This window comes from Ptiloglossa arizonensis, chromosome 7, assembly GCF_051014685.1.
Source record: "Ptiloglossa arizonensis isolate GNS036 chromosome 7, iyPtiAriz1_principal, whole genome shotgun sequence".
In the NCBI taxonomy this organism is placed as follows: Eukaryota; Metazoa; Arthropoda; class Insecta; order Hymenoptera; family Colletidae; genus Ptiloglossa; species Ptiloglossa arizonensis.
This window is the reverse complement of record NC_135054.1, coordinates 5635704-5657071: the sequence shown is the minus strand read 5'-3', so window position 1 is coordinate 5657071 and position 21368 is coordinate 5635704. Positions and strand designations below refer to the sequence as shown.

General features: G+C 32.1%; 2 long non-coding RNA genes across 3 annotated transcripts; one reads left to right on the top strand and one right to left on the bottom strand.

Moving 5' to 3' along the window:
* Nucleotides 1-7081: 7081 nt before the first annotated feature.
* On the top strand, nt 7082-10052 carry LOC143149246 (uncharacterized). The gene is made up of 2 exons (XR_012992730.1): nt 7082-9163; nt 9625-10052. It is a non-coding gene; the product is annotated as an uncharacterized LOC143149246 (long non-coding RNA).
* Nucleotides 9395-13889, bottom strand: LOC143149245 (uncharacterized). 2 transcript variants are annotated; one of them, XR_012992728.1, is made up of 4 exons: nt 13472-13889; nt 10965-11069; nt 10705-10882; nt 9395-9727 (listed from the first exon to the last, which is right to left on the bottom strand). It is a non-coding gene; the product is annotated as an uncharacterized LOC143149245 (long non-coding RNA). The 2 variants fall into 2 exon arrangements; XR_012992729.1 differs by lacking the exon at nt 10705-10882.
* Nucleotides 13890-21368: the final 7479 nt, after the last annotated feature.

Here is a 21368-nt window from a genome sequence, read left to right as displayed (position 1 = left end):
TCAGTTCTGCCACTTTTACTTGAGAAATGAATCAACTATTAATTAAAATTGCATCATTTTAGTTTAGATTTAAAATTCTGAGCTTTAGAAACATGTATGCGCAAAATATCGTACGAGATAATGTAATACTTTGAAATCATGACTCAGTATTTAATTCCACGTTTGTAGTTTATTATGAAACAGTATTAAGAAGCTACAGTGATGAATAGATAAGAAATGATGCAGATAAAAATATTGCAGAACTATAGAACAAATAAAAATAATTTTACATCATTTCAATTCTACAATTTCTTGTAATTATGAATCTGCAAGGAAAAATTATTTATTTACTCATAATACCTTATAAATATTTATTTTATCCTTGATTTCCTAATTAGTTCCTAATATTGAACATTTGTTCTATTTCTTTTGTTCGTTCAAAATAATTCTTGTAAACAAATTCGCGCATTGTTATCTGTGTTAAGTTTAGTACAACTATTATTTCAACTAAATGTAAGTAATTGTAAAAACAGATGCTTGAATCAATTTGTACTCCAAAGTATTAAATATAACTTTTGTATATCGTTTTATATATGTATCTACTCTTTGCTTTTTTTTTATATTCAAGCACTATATTTTTATAAAATGTTAAATAAATTATTCCGTTCACGCATCAGCTGGACCAAGTTAACGCAAATAAGGAAATAGAAACTACAACACACTGGTTTACCTTCGTTAACTGGGAGGATTACTGGTTTATCAATGTTAACTTAGTTAACTAAGCGCGGAACACGTGGCGTAAAGATTTCAAGGTCGTTTGCTCCCTATCACAATCGGCCATTCGTTTTTATTTCAATTTTCATTAGACAATGGCTATGAAAAGTGGACCTTATATTTTATGAATAATATCAACGAGACATTATCTTTGCTGTATATTTGTTTAGTATAATAGTATCGGTCATTTGCGTTACGCGGTAGATTGTACGGTTCACTGAGTATCTATTGAACATGTAGTTCTTCTCAGACGCAATTTTTTTATCACATGAAAGATCGTTTGCGTGGCTACTAATCATTACCATAATAAATAATTTAAGCAATTTTATCAGGTAATGAATTGTATTTACAAATTTCTATGTTAAAATATTTGTTGTGACTGACAATGGTATTAAATTAATATTGGATAGAGCATTTTTGAATTCATAAAATTGTTTAATAGGAGCGAAGATTGATTGAACAGATACCGTAACTTGTGTTGTACTGTTTATTTAACACAAGTACAAAAAGGAGGACAATGTCGATCTTTTTGTAGAACTTTCACTTGTGAGAGAAACAAGAACGTTTGTTTATCTAAGGAAATGATCTCTAGTCTCATCTAAGGAAATTGTAATAGAAATGATGCAAGGGGATGACTTGTAATCAACCAAATTGTCGATAATGAAATTATCGATAAAATTAGGCAAATAACATCTCTATTCATTCAGACGATATCAAATCGTGAATATATTAGCAATATGGAATATTTACAATGTAATTATGTATGCATATGTATAAATAAGAAAGCAAACAGTAGGTATAATTATCCTCGATCATTTTAATAATGACGCAAATCAAGTTACGTGTGTATATAGTATTACTCATTGTAAAATGCGCGTGTGTAATACAGTATATTGTACGCCGTGTTATACATTGACATTTTTATCTATATCTTCATAACATTGTAATATACACCTTTAAAAATAAATATGCAAATAAATTAATTTAATTAATGATCAAATTATACGAATTTTGAAGAGTAAAGCAAGTTTTAATGTTATCTGTACACGATGTGGTTAACAATTTATAATATAAACAATTGTTAAGAGTGTATGAATTATGAAATTTGTGTGTCGTTAAAGCAATGCTTGGAGTAAAAGAAAACTGAAATCAAAGTCACGGTCATTTTCGTAAGCACTGATTTGGCGTCCATTTACAGAAGAATATATATACGTATCTATGTATAATTTTTTAAACAATTCTATCTTGACCGGACATTTGTCTTCTAGTAAATATCAATAGCTTGCCATTAGTCGTGTGTGTGTGTACGTGTGTATAACATCACGTTTAAGCGCCACTTATATCAGCCAAACGCAGTCGATATTGTTTCGAAGTTTAACGAACTGACAGATTTTTGGAATAAATGTTAAAATAGTCTTTATCATGTGACTTCTCGTATATGTTTACATATTGCATACACGATGCACCAATAATAATTGCTATCTGAAATAACTTGTTATTTATTGATTTTAGCACGAACTGTTTTATATGAAGTACTATATAGTATGCTCATACTACTATATATGCAAGAAAAGCATTTCATTTCTATCATAGATTATATTTCTCACAATATCAAGTTGACTTTGAATTTTTTAATTGTTACTGCGTATGTTTCTTCGTATTGTGCTGTAGTCGATAAAAAGTAACTTTAATAAGTTATAAAAAATATACTACGAGCATTTTGAAGTTAAAAGAAGTAACATATAGTCTGAAGATTAAGGCCACTTTAAGATGACTTCGTTACAGGTCATTGAATTCTTTTTTTACTAGCTACAACATATTACTGAAAAGTATACGTAGTGTATTCTATTAAATATGCTCGTCGAAAGCAATTCGAGGTCACCTTGATACCTTGATATCTCAAAAAATACAAGAGATAAGAGAAATCGAATACTTTTATTTGGTAAGCCTCTTAGAATACAACATATTTCGTATAAAACAGCTTTTCCTAAAAACAATAAAGTAACAAGTTAATTTAGATGGAACTTATGATTGGCTCACTCTGTGTATAAGACGCGTATTCGATAAGGGAATTTTTTAAGTTCAATCGTCAGTGATTATTACAAAAAAAAATATTATTCAAAGTAATTATTAGGGGATTGCGTTCTTTAAGAAATTTTAAAGAACCAAGCCAAATATCAGTGATGAAAGACACGATGTATGTTTCATAATATTCATTATGTTTTAATGAATACTTAGTTTATATATGTACATTGCACGAACAATTTATAAAGTGCACTGAACAGAGTCGAATCTGGTATAAAACTAACGAAGCTTTAACTTTAGGCCTTTACGTAGAAATTTATATTTTGTTTGTAATAGCAAGCAAACTCTGTTTGTTTGTCGATTAGACCGAAAAAAGTGACTCTGTATGAAGATATAAAAATCAGAAATATGTTAACTCTTTGCTATCCATCATTACTCACGAGATGATATTGCGATTCCAAGTCATGTTTACGATGATAAACATATGTGTAGTGTCATTGATGTACGTTCTAGCAAGATATAATACACAGATATATTGCATCAGAAGTATAAATCCTCTTCAGTGCTTTCGCAAAAGTATTGGGTTGTTCGGAAAGTCATTTCGTTTTCCAAAATGGATTTCCAAATGGATAATTTTCACCAAAAAAATAGAGGAGCGAGTAATGTTGTAATTGAAGGTGAAGTTGACGATGAATTAATTTTAATGTAACATTGGAGTATATAACACTGATTTTAAATGATAGTGATGTATGTTCTGTAAGAGTGCATTGATAACGAAAAGTTACGATTATCTAGTACACGAAAACCGTCAATATTCGAATTGATAAGAAAATTTTCAGATAAAAGAACACTCAGAATTTATGTACATTATTTTACATTTCGAAAGCTTATGCCTCAAAGCTTACAATAGTGGTAGTTCGAAATGTTGACCCAACATCCAATTTTACCTTACGTTCTGCCTATACGTACATATATGCGATTGAATGTACACATACAACCAACGTAACGCAGTAGTTGGAGCTGCTTCGCTCTCTGCACGACGATCTATTTATGCCAACGTTACGCCTATTGATCACTGGATCAGTTTTCATTTCTAAGAAACACCGCACACATTTTGGCGACAAACATTGCGATAATAGATTTCCATTGAAAATATACCTACTTTTATTAATATACAAATAAATAAATAGTACTAAATTCATGTACTTTAGATGTGTTATATGAACTACGTGCTTAACATTCACCCATAGATCACCCAGTGATAATCATTCACACAACATTTAGGGGTAACTAAGTACTCAACATTGACCCACAAACTACTCAGTGGTAACTACGCCCTCAATATCCCATACGTACAGACAGAACGGAAGGTAGTATGTATTGCTAATATATTTTGATTAATATCCTAGTTACACTCGTTTTTGTCTTTCAGTCACTCTTATGATAAACTGAGCTCATTTTCGAGTTTTCTCTACGTTGAGGTATTTCATGTGCATATTCAAGAGAATTGCAATTAAATCGTACAATAACTAGTATTTCTGAATGGATGAGGAGGTTTACGATAAGATTTGAATCGAAGGTGTCTATTTCGAATAATTTCAACGAAGATAGTCGAACCACAAATATAATACAAAAACCGTTATATTTCGGAAACAAGGTCATATCAAACATATGTTTACGTAAACTTTTTGCTTACTTCAATGTGCTGAATTTGTCTCTAAAGTTACGTCTATATACTTTGAAACGCCATGAATGTAATAGGTTGTTCAATAAGTTTTCTCTTTCGATAAAATCCTCTTCAAGTGCCTCGTTTATGTTTCATTAATACCAATCAAAATTTTTCTACCCATGCTTCGCTTATTTTGAATATTAAGCGAGGTAATATTGTAATAAGAAAATAAAACAGCGTTCATCCGCTGTCACAGTATTGTTAACAAGTTATGATAGAGACAAAAATGGGAAAAAAAATTCTATTTCAATATGCAAAGTATTTGAAAAATACTGTTCATATTACCCCGAATACCGTTGAAAGGAGGTATTCGTCGAATGTTTTGCTTGTTTATTTGCTTTTTATGGCAAAGAAAATGTAATATAGTGGAAAAAACGTATACTATCTGGATAAAAGAGATTCTAAGGTATCATGATAATCTGTCATACGAAAAGCGAAGATGTAGATATGCATATGCGTTACTTATATTTGCTGAGTGAAGAAAGAATTCATACTTTATAGCAGATTTATATGCTGCGTTTGCGTAGTCTTCACGAAGATATCGTATGTACATAGAAAAAAATGTTTGATAAAAGTCACGAATTATGATATTGTTGTCATGTTACTACAAACTCATTTATTGATTTATTTATTTACTTAATGACTTTATTGTACAGGCAACTTAATACAAATATTTGAAAATACAATTGAAAAGGCAGAAAATGTTATTGAACTTAATATTGATTACTATTATGCAATTTTAGAAAAATTGTATTCATATATTCGGTGAATTTTAAGTCCTAGTTATTTCAAAAGCAATTTAATTCCACAAATCGTGTAACCTAAGATACAAGTTACATGAGTTTCGAAAATATTATAAATTACTTAATTCTTAATAAACCCCCAACTCTTTATTCCTATTGGACTCAATAAATGGTTGATTTTCGATTTTTAAATAGTCTAAACTCGTGTTTACTTTAAATTTCTTCGAATATTACACATGTAATAAGTTTATAATACTTTTTAAAAACTCGTGTTCAGATAATTAGAATGCTTTCTGTGATATAGCATTCTGCAACATCTTTCTAAAAATATCCAGTTGAATAGCCAAGAATGCAATTCATGTGTAAATATTCGGGTGTCCGAGAATTTCTACTGAATTTCCATTACGTTACTCTCAAAATATCATGAATTTTTCGAAGTTCCGAATATAATTGTTAGTCAAATATCTTCCCAATATATTATACATTCCCTTCTGAATTTAGTGGAAACGATATGAAAAAGACCATTTTTTTCATTCATCGACAAAATACGTCCGCGTGTGTTGACAGAAGATAGGCGTATCTTACTTTAAAATTTAAACGGCACGGCGCCAAACGCTTTGTTAAAGACTTACTGACTTCTCAATTTGAATGACAGGTATACAACATTGTGAAAGGTTTTCTATTATTGTTCGTGCATATAGAAACGAGATAACGTTTTATTGTTGAATATACAATAGCGTTCAAAAGTCTGGGAGTTAATCCATATTTCTTGACTTCCATAACACAATATTAAATGGATCATTTGGTCTGTTGTTTATTTGAATGCATTTAGCGGAATATTTTACAGACTGCAATTTTATGCTTTACAAAATAAAATAGTAATTATTGAACGTTCGATGAAAATATTATTACATTAAATGGATAATATTTCTTTTATTCTTAATAATTGGTGCATGTTCTTAAATTATTCAGAAACGTGATCTCTATCAACTAGTAGATACTTGGCAATATGTAATACAGTTTTTTGGGGTTTTCTTGTACGAAGAAATTTCTTCATTTGTTCTATAATATTTGTGTTATAGTTTAAGTTTTATAGTTAATGCTAGAAAAGTTTTATTGAAATCCATTCAATCGTTAAAACCTAAGGTCTTAAAATATGTTTTTTTGTCAAAATAATTTTTCAATATTTTTCCTGACTACAATACTTTTCTTATTTACTCTTTTTAATATATATATGTGTAGTCAGGAAAAATATTGAAAAATTATTTAATTTTTTATTATATATTAAAATTGTAACAAAAAGTTAAAAAAAAATTAAAACAATATATAGAGAATCTGATGTTATCATTTCAAAGGACCTTCTGATCCATGTCAATCATGATAAATTAAGTTTGATCGTTCTACTAACAACAAAAATAATAGAGATGGACAAGTTATGTGATTCACCTGGTATATAAATAGGAAATTATACATATCGTGTGTTAAGATCTTAATCCAATATTTGCATTTCGCACGGTACACGGTGAAGTATTTATTCATAATATTTGAACATTTCAATGAGTGTAGTGGAGCAACTAAAGTACAACAAATTTACGGACAATTAAACGGATTAAAAACACAAACATTGATATCGTACAGTATTTGAAAATTTAGACGACTTTAGCACTAAATAGCCGTTTGTGATATACAATATATATGAGGACTGTATGATGAGTACTCATTTTTAAAGGCTGAAGGCTGCACTGGCTCGAAATTCGTATGTCATCGTTTAACCCTATCTGCCGAACGAAGTCTGTTAAAATTTCAGATAGATTTATCGAGTAGTTTTGTTGTGGCACCTGTTTAAACTAGACAAGTTTGTGTTTGTTTCCAACCATGGAAAAAGAGTAATATCGGTCAGTGATTCGATTCCTCTTTTTGGTTGCGAAGACGTGCAAGGAAATCAAAGTGAAGTTACATACTGTTTACAAGAATATTACATATTGGTTCAATGAATTCAAACGACCGAATATCCGTTCTTGTTAAAGAGTGTCCAGGTCGTCCGATTGAGGTGACTGCAGAGGTTATAGCCAAGAAAATCCATAATGTCGTGTTAGCAGATCGCCAGGTGAAGATCAGAAAGGTTGTTACGAATGTAAACATATCAATTGAACGCGTACAAAATATTTTACGTGAAAAATTGGGCATGGGAGAGCTATCAACTATCACATGTTTGTAATCGTCACAGTAAAACTCTATTCTTCAGATTTAACTGCCTGCGATTTCTGTTTGTTTCCACACCTGAGAAAATGGTTTGGCGGAAAGAGATTCGTGTCAAACGAAGAGGTCATCGTCGAAACGGAGACCTATTTTGCAGAATTTGACAAAATCTACTTTTAAGATGGCTTTAAAAAGTTGGGATTACAATGGCCCACGTACACTATATATGTATTATACATATGTACGTACAACTTAACCTACTATTTACAGTCTTACAACTTCCAATGGTTTGTCACCCCTGCCGATCTCATTCGCTTTGGATCATTTTTCGCGTTACTAATATTGTTTGCAAACTCGTGGGGAGGTGTCTCAACCACAGTGCCTTCAAACAATCATCCGACACCATATCACTCGCAAGACGCTGCACTTGGCGTAGAAAAGTTGATGGTTCTCAGTCGTTAGTTTCCTCATTTTCCAAGAGTTTCCGTATCTTCTGCTTCTTGATGTCCGAAAGGTGACGGATCAACTCTGTCATCAACATCTCGTAATATCTCTTGCGTTGCTGGGTTGTTCATAATATCGCTCACCGAGCGTCGGTGTATTGACTTTTTAAGTGCGCGCTCGTATAGTGATACTTGATGGAATCCTGCGTGATTTCAGCTATCACGAATTGGGATTCCAATCGTGGAAACTACGTGTCGGGTTCTTCTTCCAGAACTAGGGGACGCGAACAGACAAGCGAGCTATCTCCGCAGAGGGAAGTGTGACGTTCGCGTTGATGAAGAACTCGTCATTCCTGGTGATTCGATGTTCCTCACTCTACAACATGCACTAGCGAAAACTTTTTTACGTGGTCGTTAATAAAAAAATATATTTGACATTGTGTGACGGATCACATCGGGGTCATCAGTTTTGTGGGTAACGGGAGGAATAAACAACTCCATGGTTACGATTAAAAAACGTTCTTTATTCTCGGTGTCTCGATTCCCCTAGTTCGTTGGATGGTTCGATTCTTCTCAGAACGAATCTTTAAGTGTTTCGTTTTTTAAGAACTGCCATCGATATCGACACGCAACGATGTTGGTATCGATGAGTGACACGTCCGCTGTAAGTTTTTTGAAATGCCTCGATACTCGAGGATTTGTATACAATATGGTGTCATGCGTGTTGCAGGGGTCGCCACACATATACATATATGTAAGTATTTTTCTTTCGGTTTGGTTCAAGGGACGAGAAAAATTTGCATTTAAAACATCATATTGATTTCAAGTCGATTTTATACCGATACTAATATTCTAATTCTCTCTGTAGGACATTTCTGAAGTATTGGGTATGTAGACGAGGGACAGAAGATGCAGGGCTCGTGCAAGCAAAAACGTTTGCAAACGAGTATTTTGTTTAGAAGGAATGTATCGTGTTTCGTAAATCTAAATTAATTAAAATAAATGCGAGATTTGAAGAGTGTATAATTTATAAACACAATAAAGGTGCAGAATTTACAAAATATGAGGAAAGATCATAGAGAAAACTTAGAACGGTCGCATGTGGCCTTCAGACAACAGATTACCCATCCCTACCTACATAACTAATTTACTGTGCACATATTGTCTCATTGCCAGTGTTCTCTGCATCAGCGTACTGTACGTATCAAAAAGTAAAGAGATAGTAGGATCCACTTGATCTTAGCGGAGTTTTGTGACTTATTTCGATTAAAGCAAGTATAGTTACTGCAATTTATATAAGTAGTTACATTCTACCTCATCATTCAAATACAATTCATATTTATTAGTTACATTTTTTAAAATTTGTTATAAAATATTCTTACATGTTTACGGTTATCAGTAAATAGTATATAGCTTATATAAACTAAATCTGCAAAATATTGTTGTATAAATGCTGGGATCTCAAAAAACAAATATATTTTCTTCTTTTATTTTTACTTTCGGTTTCTAAAAGCATTTTAAACGTTTAATTTTAAATTTAAAAATATTTATTGTTAAAACATAAATCCTTGGAATAGTATAGATGTAAAACAAATGGTCTTTAAAATTAATTAAAAACTCTCTCTTCGTAGACACTATCCAATAGTAATTCATAATATAAGATAATAGTAATTTATCTAGTGTTTCAACAAGAGGCGTGGAAGACTCCTTAACTCTTTTGATTCTTTGACAGCGGACATGTGACGAAAATTCTGTTATGCTGGCAAGAAACCCGAGTGACTAAACTGTTATACAAGGTGTTTCCAAATTAAACGATCAAATTGTGACCGTGTTTTCTGCAAATAAAATTAGATGGAAGTGTTGTGTAAACATAAATCTGAAACAGTTTCATTTAGTTGTTGTTACAGAATGTCGAAAATGAAGAAACCAAGAAGAAGTTTATTATTCATTTGCATTACGATACGAGAACAGGTAGGCAATGTTAATCCAATTTTCATTCGAATCATGTTTACTACTTGAACTCTTGGAGAGTCATCAACGTAACATATCTTAGTATCAAGAACTGTCGCTATATTGTACAATCTTAAATTAAAGTGTCACCATACTCGATTGACTGTAATAGGACATCAGCAATGATGCCCTAATAAATGTATACCACATTATCTCGTGTTTATTAAACTCCATTCTTATTTACGTATGATATATTTATTTCACCGTTTCTCCAAAAGGTAGCAAGAGCATGACGTTCTATTTCAACAATGTGATTTATTTAATAATGCTTCTTCAAGAAGTTTTCGAAAAGCTTTGTGTCAATTATAAATATCTCAATCTATTGGCTCGAGAACGTTAAGAGCTGATAACCGATGTCAAAATCATTATAGGTACCTCGGTGTAGAAACGTTTCTCAGTTGACTCTGCTAAACGATTTAAATTTTATGAATAGTATGTACACGCGATGATTTTCTTTTATAAAGGGATGAGAAATTATGTACATAAAATGATTTTCTTCTATAAAGAATTGATGACTTGAATATAGATTAGATAAAAATAACCGGCGCGTTTTCGAATTGTAATGCAAATAGCAAGTTAATTACTGATTTCTTTATTTTTTAAATTTTGTCGTAATTTTTAGATAAAAGTGTTTTGAATTAATGCTTATACAATATTTTCATGTTATTTCAATTCGTAGAATGTACAGTCTGTATAGCACTATATTCAAAAAATTTAATTTTCAGTTTAATTATCATATGCTATACAAATATTACGTGACCTTATTTAATATTTACAATTATTTACATTTACATACTCTTACCTCAGAAATTAACGCTTCTATTTTTTGTTAGTCATAGATGGTTACATTTTCAATGTAATGAAATACGCAGTTCGTGTTATTATGTTACTCTTTATATTGCCGCAAGGACAGTATAACAAGCTAGTTGTACGAGTTCGTATCTTTTACTGATGCTGACGACATATGAAAAATCCAAGGCCTGTACGAGATGTGAAGTTTAGCGTTATGGAATTAACGGTGTTACATAAAAGCAACAGCTGCTAATTTATCATTGGCCTTACCCTTCGATCACTTGGAATAGCACTTGGTATAAAACCCTTACCAATGCAACCCGGCATGCGTCCTCAGTCGGTTACCGCATCGCTATTGTCAAGATTTATAGTTTTCTAAGAGAAACAAAAATAGTCGGTGCAACACCAACAAATTGTACACGTGAGATCACAGATTTGAAACATCTGCATTAATATTTAGAATATACATATTTCCGATTAGCACGAATAACTACGTACTCCCTTAACGTAAATCATGCTTCTTTCTTAAAAAGGAGGACAGTCCTTTAAAATAAATGGAAAGCCTTTCAGACGCAGGAAGTCTTTTATACTTCAATTCTTGTCAGCGAGATTTACCTTGACTATGCATCATTTTATTTCTAAAACAATACTAAGGCTCCAAAAGCGTAAAAGATATAGCGCGTTATGGATCGTATAGTTGGATGCGAAAGACAAGTGTTTGAGACTAAGAAGAAGGGATCGAGTGGGTGCTTGAACTGACCCTTCGAGTCTGGATTTCACAGCCCTATACCGGAGTTATTGCTAATTCACACCGATATTTCCTAATGCAGATATATTTGCTCTTGCTCGAAAGTCGAACTCCTTAAGAATATTACACCAATACGTACTGAGGTCGAAACATTCATCGTTGTATAGTTCATCCAACGAGACGAGGACTCAATGATTACGTAGAACATTTTTTCTAAACTTCATTTGTATTTTTTTATAATTTAAATTATTTGATTTACAATTAATATTACTTGTATAATCAACGGCACATATGATAAAGCAACTATTTTTTCGAACAATCACTTTTTAAAAAAATATAATAAATATAGGATAATAATGGGATTAATGAAATAAGTTAGAAAAAGTAATTTTTTTTATTGAAGTTTATTCTGAATGGCTGTTTAACTACTATTACTATTATTACTACTACTGTTACAACCACCACCATCATCAACTGAATAATGTTGGGTTTCTTTAAAAAAGATCGAACCGTTCGAATGAATCGAATCATTTGAGGGAAATTAAACGGTTCAAATTGAATCAAGTACGCAAAAGAAGTCATGTAGTGTAAATTTCAAACGTTCTTTCAAACCGTTCAAAGATCCCATTATAATTGATAAATAAAAGTCGTTCCTGGAGTCGAAGAAAATAGACCAATAGCTGCTGACCATATAACAGATCACGCAGACATTAATGTAAACATTGGTATCTCGTTTCTTTGGATGAACTATAGGTACGCAGACAATTATTGTCGTTGCAATAGCAAGATTTAGTGGTGTGTGTGAGTCTCAAGGAAAGTAACGAATCAAAAGTGACTCTGGTATAGTACTCGAGGATTAAAAAAATTGGTTGTAAGCCAGCAATCTTCAGGATTTGCGCGGGATTTATGTGTGAAAATCATAGAGTTTAAAGATGAGCGAGTTAGACCTAGTTGCATGTATATTAATTTAATTTACTTAAAAACATTGATATGTATTATTATTAAAGAATTCTTTACTCATTCCGTATACCAACCTAATATTTACTCACAGTATAAATAACTATAAATATATCGTATAATTAAGAGGGAAGAAACTCATTTTTTAATATAATTCCATGATTTAGGTGACTGGGACAATATGAGTAGGGGTTCTCGCTTGTGGAACTTTCCCTATCTCACATATGGATTCTTTTTTCGGTCCGAGTGTAGACCTGTTGCAGTTTTAGGGTATTGGTCGCATCAGCGAACTAAAAATATTTAAAAGCTACGTACGAAAAATATCGAAATCAGCATTTTATTGTAAAACTAAAAATAAAATGTATGTAAATAAACAAGCGTTTATCATTTTCAAAAATAAAATAACTGTTTGTTAAAATATTTCGTTAAATTCTTTAATCTCTTTAAAGATACCAGTACATACTTACACATTGTTAGATTATTTTAAATACTGAAATAATCACTAAACTTATGGACACACATTCACAATTAAATTGTTTAATGACATAACACGGCAATAACGTCAAGAGATTGATATATGACGTTAGTAAACATCGGTTTTAAGTCTTTATTTAAAATATAGAAATAATTTGTTCCCGAGGAAGTTAATTTTCAAGTTCGTTCGTCCGTTTAAATGAAACATTTCCTTTCGATAACAAAGTTAATGCTGCTCACTATCTGACGTTTAGATGATCAAAATAAAAAATAATTTAAAACGACAGACATTGTTTAGTAGTACTTGGCATTTACGAACGGGCAATAATTCACAGAACGTCGCAGTTCTCACAGCGGAATTTCCCATAAGCATTCAAGGAAAATGGATACAATATCGTCATAGATATTGTTCGTCATTGGTAGGAAAATTTAAATATTCGCGCGGAAAGGCACGTGAGGTGGTCCGAATCAGAAGTTTACTGACCCTTGACACTGACTCGCGTACATGACACTGAGAACGGAGCATGGATCCAACGAGATAAAGAATGACAGAGAAAGGGAAGAGTGGCTTGCCTTAACCTTGACTTCTACAACTTACCAGCCCCGTCACTCCTCACCACCCTCGCGGAAGATACGTATTCACCGTCTCTTTCGTTTCTCTGGTTCGCTGGCTCGATGTCGTTTTCTCTTTTGGTCCTTTTCTCTTCTCGCTGTTCCACCAGTAGCACCAAACCGTTACTCTCCATGTAGATATACATTTCTGTGTCTTTCGTACAGAATAAACCGACTGCGCGATCGATGCCCGACGAGAGGCCAGCGGCTTGAAATAGACGAGAAGAACCTCCTAGATATTAAAGGAGCTTTCGTTTCAGGTAAGAGGCAACTGACTGTCACAGCATCGGACGTATACGTTCAATCTACGCATTAGATGCTTGTACATTGATGCAATCCGACGATGTCCTCTGTTTTTCTATAAACGTTTTTTAATGTACGCGATTGCGTCAAAGAGAAGCAGGTCGTAGAGATGCCTGTCAATAAACCCAAACGCACTTCGATCTGTCGCATCGACGATTCATGGCACACGATTCATGATATACATGTACAGATAATACACGTGACTGTGAAGATCCTCACTGAAAACACAACTGTTATTCACACGTGTATTTGGTATCTTAAAATTTGCAGAGTAAAAAAATTTGACCTTTACTACGTCGACTTTAATGAGTTCCTCCATTCTATCGTACACTCAAGGTCAAAAATGTGCCGAATGTATGAAACTCGTACTTTAACTGTATAATAGGGGCATTCAGTTGCATTTATTATAATAGTTTCAATTAGAGAAAAATAATATATTACGATTGCGATTAATCAAAAAAGATCCGTGAAACGTACTAGGAACAAATATCATAAAGGTTGTATTCTTTTTTGTTTTAATTAAAACAATGGGCAATGATAGACAACATCGTAAAATTAGAAATAAACATGAGAGTATAAATCAGAACGTATTTACGAAAAAAAACAATTAACTAGAATTCTAAATGTAAGAATCAATATACAAAATTGTATGAAAATTGCGTCACTTTTTAATGAAGTGAAATACACTAGAAATTAAGTTGCTGATTATGAAGAGAATAAAGAAAGATTGATCATCAAACAGAGAAATTAAAGTTATAGTGATAAATTTTAAAAATAAACAGTATTGTACATTGTGTTAGGAAAACATAATATTGTTCCAGGACAATAACAATGACAAATGAACTAATTGTAGCACGAAACTCTTCCACATCTATACTATTCACTGAATCTATCACTAACTGATTACCATTTGTTCAAACCTTTAAGAGGAAAATATTTAAAAATGAAACTAGAATAAAAAATAGCTTCAAGGAATTCATAGTGACCAGAAAGCTTCATTTTTATAATATCTAATACTTGCAGTTGCATCTTGTTGATAAAAGGGCGTCGAATCTGTTGATGCTTAGTTCCACTAAAAAAGTAGTTTTCATTCGTGACAAAATTATAAGTGTTTAAAATTTGTATATAAAACACTCGTTTCATATGCAACAAACTAATATGTTTAAGGGGACGACTACTTTTTGTTTAGTTTCAAATCTTTGAAGATTAACTAATGGGTCTGACTCTATATGATTTGCAATTGTTTCTAGAGATCAACTTGTTCAGTAGGAATATATCGGAGATGAAAACACAACTACTGGCGACATCAGCCTAATTGTTTTTGGGCAGAAAGGTAAAAATTATACACACAATTTATACAATGAGAGTAGTATTAAAGTTTATTTTATTTCATTTTATCGTATATAATGTTTTACATGATTTCTTATATAATTAAAATTATAACACATATTTATTTTATTTTGTATGCATACTTTTATTATTGTCACCGATAGAAGACTACCATTATATTTAAAAGATGGAAAAATTCAAGTAGTTTATTTGAATAGTATTTTTCGAAAAAGTATTCAAGCAATCTTTATACCATGTACAACATACAAACAGTGATTTGTCGCAAACGTTGCAATATGTAATTTCTTTTTGCTCCTTAAAAAAGCAATATTCGTCCTGGATTGTTTTTATCAGACCGTAACGATACTGTGCACGCATTATTTCAATGCCTCGATAACATCAAATGGCTCAGTTACGTGGCAACAATAAAGTTTACTCCTATAAATCAACGTGAAATGGAACTACACGATACGATTAAAGAATTGATAAAAAAACGAAGCAGAGTATGAATTTATACTAAAATATGATTGGAAATTTGTTTATTTTACCAAGTAAAATATATAAGAATTATAGATTTATCGCAAACATAATATTTATAAATTACAAATATAAGATTCAATTATTTTTACAAATGAATAATGATTTTGATTCAATTAAGTATTATAACATTGGATGTTACAAACCATATACACTTTGATAATGAAAACAATGCTAATAATGCAATATATACAGCGAATGTACATCAGCAATTGTAAATTTGGATTATAAAAAGAATTTAACTTGCTGCAATTCTTATAACTGAGACCGTATTGCGAACTATAGTTAAAAGAATATTCGTGGTTTTATCTGCCTGTTTCTGTTCATAAAGTATTTGTTCATGGGCCTGCCGGTATATAGCAGACTCATATCAGTCAGAAAAAAGAACTAAAAAATTTTCGTTGAAATTTCATTCGGAAAACTTCGAAAGCAGTTACTAAGGAAAATTTGTTACACATGCTTCTTTTCTGTCAGACCCTATCGTAAGTAGTTCACGTCAACCTCCGTATAGTACGAAACATAACTTTTCCTCGGAGGTCACGTTGTTCCCGAGAGCCAAAGGTCTCTTTTAACCAGTCTGAAGAAATCACTGTCGAAGGAAAATAAATCAATTCTATTACTGCAGAAGTAAACACAGTGGAAATGGAACTAACGATGATAGTGTGATTATTTAGATGTAAGTGGTACGGACACTCCTTTTACGTTATTTGATACGCGTAATGGAAGTACGATTTCTTAGTAATTAATTATGTTCGTGTTCAGAACATTGATAGATTAATTACTTGAATTTTGTTCACGTTGATGAACAGAGTATTCTAATCATCCAACGTGCGATATAATTCGGTCAAAGTTATTCGTTCGCATTGTTCTATATTTACGTATGTATATATACGATAACTGTCACGTGTACGTCCAGCACACGCGTTTGACGTTCATAGAAAATTTCGCCTCAACCAAAGGCCGAAGGACCGACTATTCTGACCGCTATCGATTTTAGCTTTGTCCCTTCGTTGCCCTCTCTCTTGTTTTCGTCCACCGCGTTAGTTGACGTAAACGTAAACATTTGGAAGAACGTTGCCAAGTGTCCCCCCTTTGTCCAGTTTTTCCTTACACCCGGAATTGCGTGAGATCAAATTCAAAACAATAAGGATTTTTTCCTCCAGTTTTCTGACTAACGAGGTCACCTGATTCAACATTAACAGATTATTTCTTACGGGGTTACATTAAAGAAAAATATATCACGATCCATCTACCGCTCCAGAAAATATAAAAAAGTGAATCACAAATGTTTGAAAGTTACAGTTTTGAACATTTGTGAAGCCGTTCTTGTACCAAAAAAAATTACACTGGATTGGTAATAAACGTAAGAAATTAATGTAATATTATAATAATTTTGTAAATATTTCTCTGAATATTTTAGATAATGGTGATTTTACAAATAAATATTTCAGATAAAAGTTATGCATATTTTTACGTAGAATAGAATTTAGAAATAAGAGATATCAATTTATAATAAAAAAAGTTAACTTCTAAATGACCATAAAAATACCCTTAAATTAAAAAATTAATATCATTCGAAGTTTCTTTCACAATCACGAAGGATGTGTTTTATCTTCTTTTTTTAATTAATTGTTTACAAGGTATTTTGTTATGTAAACTTAAATAGGATACTCTGTATATGTAAGATAGTCCAGTAAAAATGTCCACTCTTTAAATATCTCTGAAACTATGTGAGAAAGGTATTAACAAATCTTTATCTAGGCGTGGAGTTGCTTACAAGATATGAAAATTATCATTGTTTCTTTTTTTTTTTTTTTGGTGAATTATACACTTTTTTACTTATCTGCTCGTAGCAACTCTTTAGGTGAATAGAACGATGGAGGCGATAACATTACGGTCATTCAAGGTCGATAAAGGTTACCGATGATAAAAATTGGTACTCAGAGACAGTTTTTCGTAGTGTCCACTACCCGCAGCGATATAATGCTGTTGTTTGCTACAAAACACAGTGATGTTTATTTGCTTTTAAATACCTTAGTGCAAATATTCTGATGAGTAATAAATACTCCACAAAAAATACCCACCTTGGATTCCTTAGTGAAAAAAATGATTTTCACTTCAAAAAATGAAGTACGTGTCAGGTTTGGGAACCACTCGGTTAGAAGCGGTGAACCAATACTGTAGCTGGTTTGTTCGCTATACCTAACGCCATTGTCCAAAAACATTCTCCATTTTAACATGAGCGGATATTGTGTACAAGGGAGTACCAACTAAGTCACCACAAGATACTATATGTGACATTCGATCACTGCAGCTCGCACCTCAGTTAATTCTGATATTATCAGATGTGCGATCGAGTTAACAGTTATAAGGTTATACAGCACACAATCGACATTACAAACACCATTTTTGAATAATACTATTATCGTCACTAGCTTTTATCGACCTTGAATAACCTTAATGTTATACCTCATTGTATTCGTCTTTAGTTGAAGTTACAAGAATATATTACTTCCTCGTTTTGTCTTGTAATATTTGTCCCAAAGGCACACTTTCGATTTAATTCCGTAATTAATTTAATCGGTGGAAGTTGTATCTCATGATTCCGTTAAATGAAAATTTCGTTTACAATTCTAAGGCGCTTAAAAACTAGATGTTTTTGTTTTAGATAAATTCGAAACGGACATCAACGACAAAAGAAATGTATTAATATTTTACTTTTGAACAGTTGATTACTTGGCAGGGAAATTGTAGTTCTTTGAGCAGTCAGTTTGTAATTATTCCGAGTAGTGTATTTTCTAACATTGTTAGGGTTAGAAAAGAAAAGCTTTTAAGATATAACACAACCCATATTTTGCTTAGTAAATACGTATGTATATTATCGGCGTAGCAGTATAAAATATTACGTAAGAAATAAGAATACATGGGATATCTATGTTTTACATATGTATTCGTCATTCTTTGAACGAAGATTAATGTTTCACTTTTCTTTTGAATTCGCTGAATATATGTACGTATAATGTGATTTTATTTGTTGCAACATACACCGACAGAATATCAATGAATCTTTATTATATGTTATCGCATTTATTTACATCAAATTTCAAATATCGAGCGTGTTACGAAATGCATGTGACAAATTCTTCGCAAATTACGTTTTCTAGAATCGTTGCTTATCGTACGATAAACAGCACGCTAAGCAGTTCAATATTTTCCAATAGCATACGATTTTACGACTGCGTCAAATTGTGTACATAAAATTGCTTTTCGTTGTGTAATAAATCCGCCATGCTGTGTTTTATGGATTTGCAATATTCGAACGTACCTATAGTTCTCAACTTCTATACTTCTCCATAAGCGTTGAAGAAACGCTTTTGATGTAACATCTAGTAGTTTAGGTCTTCTAATGGGCGAACGAATTCACGGATATATCGATACTTCCTTTCTCTGAGAACTACGAGCAGTAGTCGAATTCTTGCAAGCTTTCCAATAGTATGAGAATTATTTCATACAACGGAATCTTCCCGCCCTCAAAATAATCCTGTAAATTTAAAGCAGGCTCTGTCAGATAAGATTTGTTATTGAATTTAATTAACAGACGAGTCGTCAACATCTCTATCTTCCTCTCTTAATATTAAACTGACTTGGAACTATCGCTATCTTACGGCTGAATTGATCAACCGCTTAAACAATTTGTAACACCGATGGTAAGTAGAAAACTGTTGGAACTAACCCAGACGAGATTCCATCTGTGTAGAATAGACGTTACAGGCAATGTAATTTTGTGCTATATGAATCGGGGTTCACGAACACACAAGATATCGAATAAATATGTTCATTTTACGGTAGTTAAATTCATGGACGAGATACAAGATAGACATTACGAGTAATGCTTTATTGTGTCACATAGATCGGGGGTCTTCGAATCCCGATACCATTTTAATGTTATAACCACCGATATTGATTCAAAATAAAGTAAGATTATATATCAATGCTATACGGTACAAATCAAAATTGGATGGCAACAGGTACTTATTCGAAAAATGATTGAAATTTGGATCGGTCTAATCTGCTAGGTGTGCTAGATTTGTATTAGATTTTGTGCAGGACCCAAGTATTTATTTACAAAGTAGAATATTTTCTTCGGTTACGACGAACACAATACTTTTTAAGGCCACTGTGTTCATACTTCTGGATAAATTAATAAAGATCGAATTATTATTAAAACAAAAATACAAAAATAATAATATTTTCGCAATACGACATTTGTAGGTTATTCATTCATTGTGAACGGCGAGTGAACGATTTTTATCTTTGTACGATGAGTATTCGGGGAAGAATCTTTTTTATCTTATAATTCCGGTTATTTAAGAGTGTTCTTGTTCTAATCATAAGAAATATCGCGTAGGGGAGAGATAAGGCGTTGGAAAAAACTACGATTCCCATGTTTTCCTTTCGAAGGAAAATCCCGTTATCTACGTAGCTGCCACATTTCTAAAGTTGATAGGATGAATAAAACATAGTCTACCCTATATACCCAACAATCAAGTTACACTTATGGTAAACTATACGAGGAAAATCGCTGTCAATTTGCTGATATTATTTGTAATGTAATTAATGATTGACACAATTCGTAATTACATACTAAATAATATCGATATATATATAATTCGTCTTAATCGCATCCCAGCCACCTTCCTTCTATACAGAATTTTTAATTATCTACATTTTTCAAACATACGATAGCTTAGATTGCTGTTTGAAGAACCAACTAAGAAGGTGGTTATGTTTTCAATATGAAGTAGTTTAATTCAATATAGAGTACCACGCTTCCTAGAAATAAAACATAAATTTAAATACTAATTATTCCTACTTAAATGAGTGCTTGTATCTGATACATAGTAGTAGCCTTTTTACATAAAGTCTAATATACATTATCAACACATTCATTATAAAAAAGCTTATCCAGCTACAAATTTTATTTTATTTGCAATTTTACTTATAGATATCTGGAAAATACAGAAAAATAACGTATATATTACCTTTTTGTTTTAATTATTAATGCCATGGAAATTGCTACATAAGATTATGAGAATGTATTTAACTTATTGGTACAATATTTTCTAAAAGTGATAGACCCTATAGAACAATAAACGTTGTACAGAGGCGAGTGTTCTACGATTAATTCCTTTACCGACTTCGGTGGTTCGGTTGAATATAGTTCCCAGAATCACCGTTTTTATATGAAGAGGTCGCTGCAGAACTATTAATATTTTACAAAGACGGTATTATTTACACTCTGTGTGACACCAATTCTCGTAAGATGAAATGTTTACTGTAAATTTTCGTTGCACAATCACACAGGTGTAATTCGTTGTATGGTCATTGCTATCCCTTACAACGACCGGGGGGGGGGGGGGGGGGGGACCATCAGAACCAACGAAGCGTGAAATATAACGCACAATGAAATTTGTGACATGAGTTAACCCTTATTCTGTAAGAAGTCACCGATTGGCATTTAAAGACCATGAACTTCATAAACAATGAAATTGAAAGATTTTTAGTTTTATTCTTATAAAAATATTTGTAAGTTAAAGCTTCAAAATGGTATCTAAGGCCCAAGGCATACGCACCTACGCATTCATGTGATAATCGGTAAATAGTATACTCTATTTTATATCTCATCTGTGATATGAATATGCAATGGAGTAGAA